We start from the raw sequence: 8,253 nt of genomic DNA, 5'->3' as shown, positions 1-8,253 counted from the left end.
AGGAGTTTATGTATTATTTCAAGTTATGCTAATTATTTGTTTGATTAGAGTGTTTTCATTAATGTCAACATAATGGACTAATGAGAAAAATAAATTTCTCATAGGTGTGGTACGAGTTTAGTATAACTTCAAAAAGTTGCACTGTTCAGTTTCATAACAGACACAAACCAGAAATTTTGAGAAAACTTGCCTCCTCCGAGAAGTATGGCTTAAAATATGTATATTAAGAATTGTATTAATGATTTTGCGTCATTGAAAGCAAGAAAGGTTAAATTGTAATTATTCTCATTCTGAGATATCAGTTGAGTTTTATAAATATATTGTAGATTTTACTTAAAATAGTGTAATAGATACTGGTAACACGTGTGACTACCATGCTAAAGGTCCCGGGTTTGATCCCTGCCCGGTTCAAATCCGGGAACTTTTCTAACGTTATAAGCAGCCCCGGCACCTACCCAGCGTCGAATAACATGGAAACCTGGGGGGTAAAGGCGGTCAGGGGCATGATGCTGATCACATCACTCCCACTCACGACCGGATCAAGAAAGTGTGGGGCATTATCCCCACATCCCCTATATGCCTTCATGGTGTGGTGCTAAGCACTGGGGAGCACTTCTTTTAATAGATACTTTACAATGGCATCATTTTTTCAACCTGAGTTGAATATTTTTAAATTACAAAATTTTCTACTGAGAAATTATTATTCTTCATTAACAGGGAAGTGTTCTTCCCCTACTGCTCTTCATAAGTACAATGGATGCAATTAACGAAGAGGTGAGGAAGCAGATAGGAGAGGAAGAGACGAAGGCCCTGTTGTTCGCTGATGACTTAGTAATATGGAGAAACAGGGAAGAAGTAGTACAGAGACAGCTTGATAGTTGGAATGAGGAAATCAGCGCAGAAAAGAGTGAGGTGCTAATAACAAAAAGAAACAGAGTCAGAAATGAACCAACAATAAAGATGGATACGGAAGAGTTGGGGGTAGTGGAGAACTTCAAATATCTAGGAAGAATAATTGAGAGAAGTGGAAGAATAGATGAGGAGGTAAACAGAAGAGGACAAATGTGTGGTGGACTATATCAAAGCATTCGAAGATTAATATGGAACAGGGATGTACAAAATGCCCTTTTACCCCATATATTGGTATTTGGATTGATTGATTGATTTTTATTTAGCGTCACTTCTCTGCCACTTTTAGCTAATCGTGATGATGAGGATGAGTGATGATATGATGAAATTGATGAAGGGACACTAAGAAAGAACACCCATGTCCAGGCCGGGATTCAAACCCTGGACCCCTTGTCTTGCTGTACACCTGCCAAGGAGGTCGGATATTGGTATTTAGAGGTATATTATGTAAATACTACTGTCTTCCCCAGAAAATAGGCCGACACACCCTCACTACTTTTGGCGGATGGCTTTAGTGTTACAGGCTATAGTACAGGAACCTTACTAATGAATAGTCCTCGGATTTTAGGTTTTTAACCTATTTTTTCCTTTGTAGGTAAATAAGAAATAACAAGTTATGCCAGAGTTTCATTTAAAAAGGCAACAACTGACTAAGTTTTATAGTGCATAAAATAACCTATTTTGCTTGTTAGAACCTATTTTCGGTTCATGTGCCTAAATTAAACCTTCTTTTAGGTTTTACAGGATTGTTATATTTCACAGAGATATTTACTCGGTTTGGTGACAAAAATATCAATGACTGGCATGTTTGAAACATGTTTTCTGTAGATTTCTCTCCCTCCAAATTGGTGATGTTTTTCGAAGCTCTAAACAAAACTTCTGATCCATGTGGTCTTTCTCACTTTCGCGTCAGTTCGATGTTTTGTAGCATTCACGCCTTCCGAAGTAATGTTTCAGCATTAAAATTTGTCCCCCTGGGTATGTTTCTGTTGAAAGATAATTTTCAGCATATAAAATGATCCTCACAGACAAAAAACAAGGTACAAGCAAAGTGTATTCCAACATTATGTATTATCGACTCTCACCACACACACATACAAATATACGATTATTAACAATACAAAGGATCTGTGTGATTCCAATGTACCCAAAAATTTACCTCTTGCAATAATCTTCAGTCTTGTTAGATGTTCTGCAAAATACACTATAGCAAAGTAAGCGGATTGAGAAAATTGTGTTTCATTTTTGGTTGTTACATATACTTTATAAAATATCTTACGATTCTTGTGAAATTTTGATTTCAACGATTGTAATAATCAGTATTTTTCAGGAATTTTGTACTATTTGAATTTTTTTCGTGCCTAATTTAAGATTTTTTGACCTAATTTAAGATTTTTAGAACCTATTTTATGATTTTTAGAACCTAATTAAGGGTTTTTAGAGCCTATTTTAGGAACCTAAAAAGATATTTTTAGAACCTAAAAATCCGAGGTCTACTAACGGAATAGAGAAGACTTAAAGGAAGCTGGAAAGTCATTTCACACCCAAGGAAGCTATTTGAAAAGAGTGTGACATAATTAGGATATTTCACGGCCTCGTGTGAAAAATTAGTACAGGGCATGTATAGCTTGCTATATGAGGAGCACGTTATACAGTATTTATTGCATCGTCATTTCCTTCTCAATAAAACCATACGAACAATACAGAGTTTACGATATATTCATTGCTTTGTATTTACACTTAACACATCCATGTGTTAAGAACATACGGGCAGTGCAGAGACGAAACAAAATTGGCCACGACTGGTTGTGCGATTACTGAGAATCAAAAGTGAAAAAGTCGCAATGCCATTGGCTAATGGTACAGTAGCCTCTCTTGCTAGATAACATTTCACTTGTATGTAACTCGAGACCCTGAATCCGCTAGGTGCTCAACTCTTTTAGTTTCAATAATTCGCTTTTTGGCTGGTAACCAAGTTGGCTACCGAATGAGAAGACTCACTCGTGAGCTAGGTGTTGACTTTCAGTAATAAGCTCCCAGAACTGGAACCTTTTTTCTTGCACAATTTTTGGTAGAATATAGGTTTTAGATAGGGGGTGCAAAAGAAAATTAAGGGGTGTCCATTTTCTTCACAAAAATGAAAACTAAACAAACTCTAAGGTGCATCTCCACCATATTTCTAGCCCCAGGATTACACACTGCTTCAAGCAAAAGCTCATTGTTTTCAGTCTGTATTTGAGGGCTGTGATTTCTGCCATTAGCCCTATTTTGACACTGAACAAGTCCAGTTGGCGCATGCGCACTTCCGTCCATGGTTTCGGCTTAGGCAGCCGGACTGTACATAATACATTGATTGAATGATTGAGTTGGTGTTTTAGGTCCACTTTATGCATAGTAAGGCTAATTGGGATTGAACCTACAGTTTAAAGTGGGATCCGAACCACTATGTGCCTCCACCAGGTATCAAACCCGGGACCCCTTGATTACAAGGTGAAGACACTTTGCCATCGAGGAGGCCCTCATACGTAATACATGAATGGAATTAGAACCATGCCTTTTGTTTCACAACAAAGTCTAGTACCTTAGGCCAGTGGTTCCCAAAGTGTGTGCCATGGTACCCTAAGGAGCCGTGGTTGGCTTGCAGGGGCGCTAGAAAGTGTTCCAGTATTTTCACTGAAATGACACTTACTTGTCAGTCTACATATGGATTTAGTACTTTTTACACATACAATGTTTCTGAATTAGAAATATATGTTTACTTTTTAACTTAAGGCAACCACACTAACTGAGTGTTGCAAGTGTTAGGCCTACATTATTATGACTTGGAAAAAATCTTGAAACACTAAGGGTGCAGTGAAAAGAAAGAGTTTAGGAACAACTGCCTTAGGCTAACAGTAGTGCTTTTACGGTTGTTTCATAACCCTGGTTGCATTCATACTTAGAGTTAGTAAAAGTAAATCTTGTGAATGATGAAACAAGTTTGTCAATACTGTTTGAGCTTCGAAGTACAGGTAAATATTATTAAGGTGGTTTCTATGTTGCTTGTTCAAGGATTCAAAATTCTTCTCACCAAAGATGGGGTGGTGAAAGTTTGTGAAAATTCTAAGGGGAAAGCCTATGCAATATGTTCCAAGAAGGAAATTAAGTCGATATATTGATATCTTCTTATATAAGTTCTCTAGAAATATATTGCATTGATGAGTAATGTATTGGATATTAATAAGACTCTAGAATCCTGATTTCAACAGGAGATTGGCTATCAATTTCCACATACTTGCTCATGGAGATGTACAGAGTGTCCCACAAAGAGGTTTACACTGTTTGAATGTTAATAACAGAGAAAGTATTACAGATAACCTGATGAAACTTTTTGTATCTGGATCTGTCATGATTAGTGCTTGTTGCCATTCATTTGTTTTTTCTTTAATTTCAGTTCAGTTGCCAGCAGTGATAAGTAATTGACAAGATGACTGGCAACCTTTCCGTTGAGCAACGGAAGTGGATTTTAAAGTGTTTTTGGAAATGTGAGAACATGAAACAAGTGCAGAGACGATGGTGGGCAGAATTTGATACTGTGCCACCATCACGTTTAACAATTACGAAGTTTGAGAGGGAAGGATCTAGGATGGTGTGGCAAGAAGAAATCAGTATCGGACGAAAGAGGGATGGAAGCAGTGGTACAAACTTTCACAAGATCCGCCAAGAAGTCCATACATCAATTTCTGCCCACCATCGTCTCTGCACTTGTTTCATGTTGTCACATTTCCAAAACCACTTTAAAATCCACTTCCGTTGCTCAACGGAAAGGTTCCCAGCCATCTTGTCAATTACTTGACACTACTGCCAACTGAACTGAAATTAAAGAAAAACAAATGAATGGCAACAAGCACTAATCATGACAGATCCAGATACAAAAAGTTCCATCAGGTTATCTGTAACATTTTCTCTGTTATTAACATTCAAATAGTGTAAACCCCTTTGTGGGACACAGTATTTTCAGTTGCTACGCACAACCATCTTAATTTGCTTCATATCATGACCAAGCACTTTCACGTCTTGTAACCTTAAAGCCACTTCATGAAGACAGGCATGAAATTTGCATATTGCAGTTATGTAGAGTGAACCGAACCAACAACATGATATTCCCAGAGCATGTACTACATACCTCATATTGTTTCTTAAATGAAGAATACACCTGCATTAGATGCATTGTCTCCTAAAATCTTGCAACTTCTATTACATGCTAATAACACTGGGGAACAAAATTGAACTTTTTCTTTGGCACACACGGGAAAATAGCTGATCCTAATAGAACCTTTTGTGCTGAATTCAAATCTGTAAGTAGTTTTTCTCCATCACCCACACTTGTGACACCCAGTTATGTGGCAAATTTGGTTACTTTATTACACACTATTTATTTTATCGTGTATCTTTACATACATGATACTATTCAACTTAACTAAAGTGTGAGAGTTGTTGATTTCCTTCTGCATTTTGCACCTGGAATATCCCTTTTCAGCATCCAACAGTAATCAGTAAGCATACTTTCCCTTGATTGTCCCTGGTACCTCTTTTCTATGACACGTTATGTCTTGGTGGAAACGCTCCCCATGTTCGTCACTTGATGGCACCGAGATTGTCAGGGAAGAAACCCAGGTGAGAGTCCAAGAAATGAATTTTGAGAAACATATTACACCCCATATCTTTGTATGATTGGAACAGTTCACCCACAATCTAACAGTAGTTCGGAACTTTACGATTTCCAAAAACATTTAACCTTTTGAGTCCCAAGGCCATTTTCACATGTAACCCCCTTGATGCCCAAGCCGATTTTGAGCAAAATGCAGAGTTTCAATTAAATGAGTGTAGATAGGAGACTAATTGCCCTAGAGAGATGAGTGATATACCGTTGTACGCAGAATGAACCAGAGATTCAGACTATATGAAATTTTTGCAAATTCGGCGTATATGTGGCGGGGAGGAGAAGGCTAACTCTCAAAATTCCAAAATTTCGGAAAATAAAATTAGGTTCCCCCACCCTCCCCTCAAGAAAAAAGTACATGACAGTGTCGACATGCACATGGAAATGATCGCTGACATGTAAGGAACACAAAAATATTTGCATTATTATCATATGACCAATGTAACTTCAGTTGTACCCCCAAAAGGAATGGTCGGAACACCACTGATTCAAGCTTCAAAATGCAGCGGTACCTTGAAATGACTTTAGCTCCGAGACTATTTGCCCTGGAGATATGAACGATATACCGTTGTACGCAGAATGAATCACAGATTCAGACGATATATAATTTATGCACATTCGGCGTATATATGGAGGGGGAAGGGGAAATCCCCTGAAAATACTTTTTTTTTTTAAAAATGGGGTTTCTCCCCCCGCCCCCCCCCCTCGAAAAAAAGGATATGAAAGGTTCAAAATGCACATAGAAATTATCGTTGGCATGTAAGAAACAGAAAAATATTTGCATTTTTGTCATATGACCAATATTACGCGAGTTGTACCCCTGAAATGAAAGGCTTGTACGCCACTGTCTCAAGCTTCGGAGTTGAGTGAACTGCAGAGTTACATTGAAATGACTATAGCTCAGAACAAGGGCGCCGACTTTCCAAAATTTCTGTGGGTGCATATCAATGGCGATTAGATCTGTAATTATCAAGTATTGTATACTTTAAACAACTTACATGCACAATGATTGCAAGAGGCAATGATATTATCAACACGTTACTAAAAGAAAATACCACAGTCATACAAATTAAAATGGAAAAATCTTCATAAATGCAAATAATTTTAATTGTATTGCAGAAAGAACTATGCAAGGATTTTGTAGTGAACAGAAACTACAAAATGACTAACTTTATGTACCAAATAATAATAATAATAATCATGACATGTTAACTTTCAATATAAAACACATTCCTTTTTACGTCATTTGCACTTATGAATTTGTTTGCAATTTTGGTAATGTCAATATTTTTAGTCATTTCTTTATGAACATGCAAAATTGCCAAATCATTCAATGTTTTTTGGGTCATTGTTGACCGCAAAATCGTTTTCAATCGTCTAAGTGCTGAAAATGACTGCTCAGAGGTACAAGATGTAACAGGTATAGTTAAAATCACCCGTACAAACTTCACAAATTCTGTGAGCATTTCACGCATGGGACCACTGTTTTCTCTACTTAAAATATTTGTAATGTCTGACAAGTTGGCCACTTTTTCTTTGTTCGTTCTGCACACATCTAGAAACATGTTCCTGTGCAATGTTAGCTTGTCTTTATCAAAGTCTGTCCCATCTCAATGTTTTAATTGCTTATTATTTTTTGATAATGGCAAGAGAGAAATATTTATTTTATTTTGTTTTTATCAAACTAAAAATCTTGTGGGTGCAGCGCACCCACAAGATTATTTATGTGGGTGCTCGAGCCCCGGAGCACCCACGTAGTCGGCGCGCATGGCTCAGAAACTAAATGCCCTAGAGATATGAAAGATATACCGTTGTACGCAGAATGAATCACAGATTCAGACGATATATAATTTATGCACATTCGGCGTACATATGGAGGGGAAAAGGGGGAAATCCCCTCAAAAATACTTTTCTTAAAAAAATGGTGTTTCCCCCCGCCCCCGAAAAAAAATGTCAAAATGCAAAATTTATGCAAATTTGGCGTATATATGGAGGTGAAGGGACAAAACCCCCAAAAATGATTTTAAAAAATTGTCACTTCACCCAAAAAATGTCCTCGCACTTGGGCACAAAACGACATTTACGCACAACATTCACGGACGAAAAGCTAGAACGCAGTGAAAAATGAGCGCCGATTCTTGCAGCTGCTTGAAATTCTATTTTTAGACAATGCAGGGTAACCCCTGTTGCAACTTGTGGACACTTGTGCTAAAAAAACAAAGGGTTCCTTCAGCGTGCTTCGAAATTCCATTCTCACAACGCAGATTCAACAACCAGTCTTCCCCCTCCCTCCTGCTTGCGCCTTCACAGAAAACTTTCATTTTGACATCGGATACTGATAAACAAGTTTCCTTCGAATGCAGTTAACAGGCAGGAGTGAAAAGCATTGCTTTAGAACAACAACAAAGTCCGTCTTCGTTTGTCTGCAAAAATTTGACCTTGAAAAGAGATGCAAAAAAGAAGTCCCTTTACCGCTTTTTCACCTCCATTTTCATGAAAAAAAAAATGTGCAAGAAACATTTCTGTTAAATACATGTGTTAGGAACAATATAAAAAGAAATCGAAATTCTAGCCAAAAATAGAAAAGTTATAACGTAAAAACTACGACGTTGACACAGCGTCTCGATCGAGATGCTTGGGAC

Source organism: Lepisma saccharinum, chromosome 23, assembly GCF_977018435.1.
Source record: "Lepisma saccharinum chromosome 23, izLepSacc3.1, whole genome shotgun sequence".
Lineage (NCBI taxonomy): Eukaryota > Metazoa > Arthropoda > Insecta > Zygentoma > Lepismatidae > Lepisma > Lepisma saccharinum.
Note: the sequence above shows the minus strand (reverse complement) of the source record.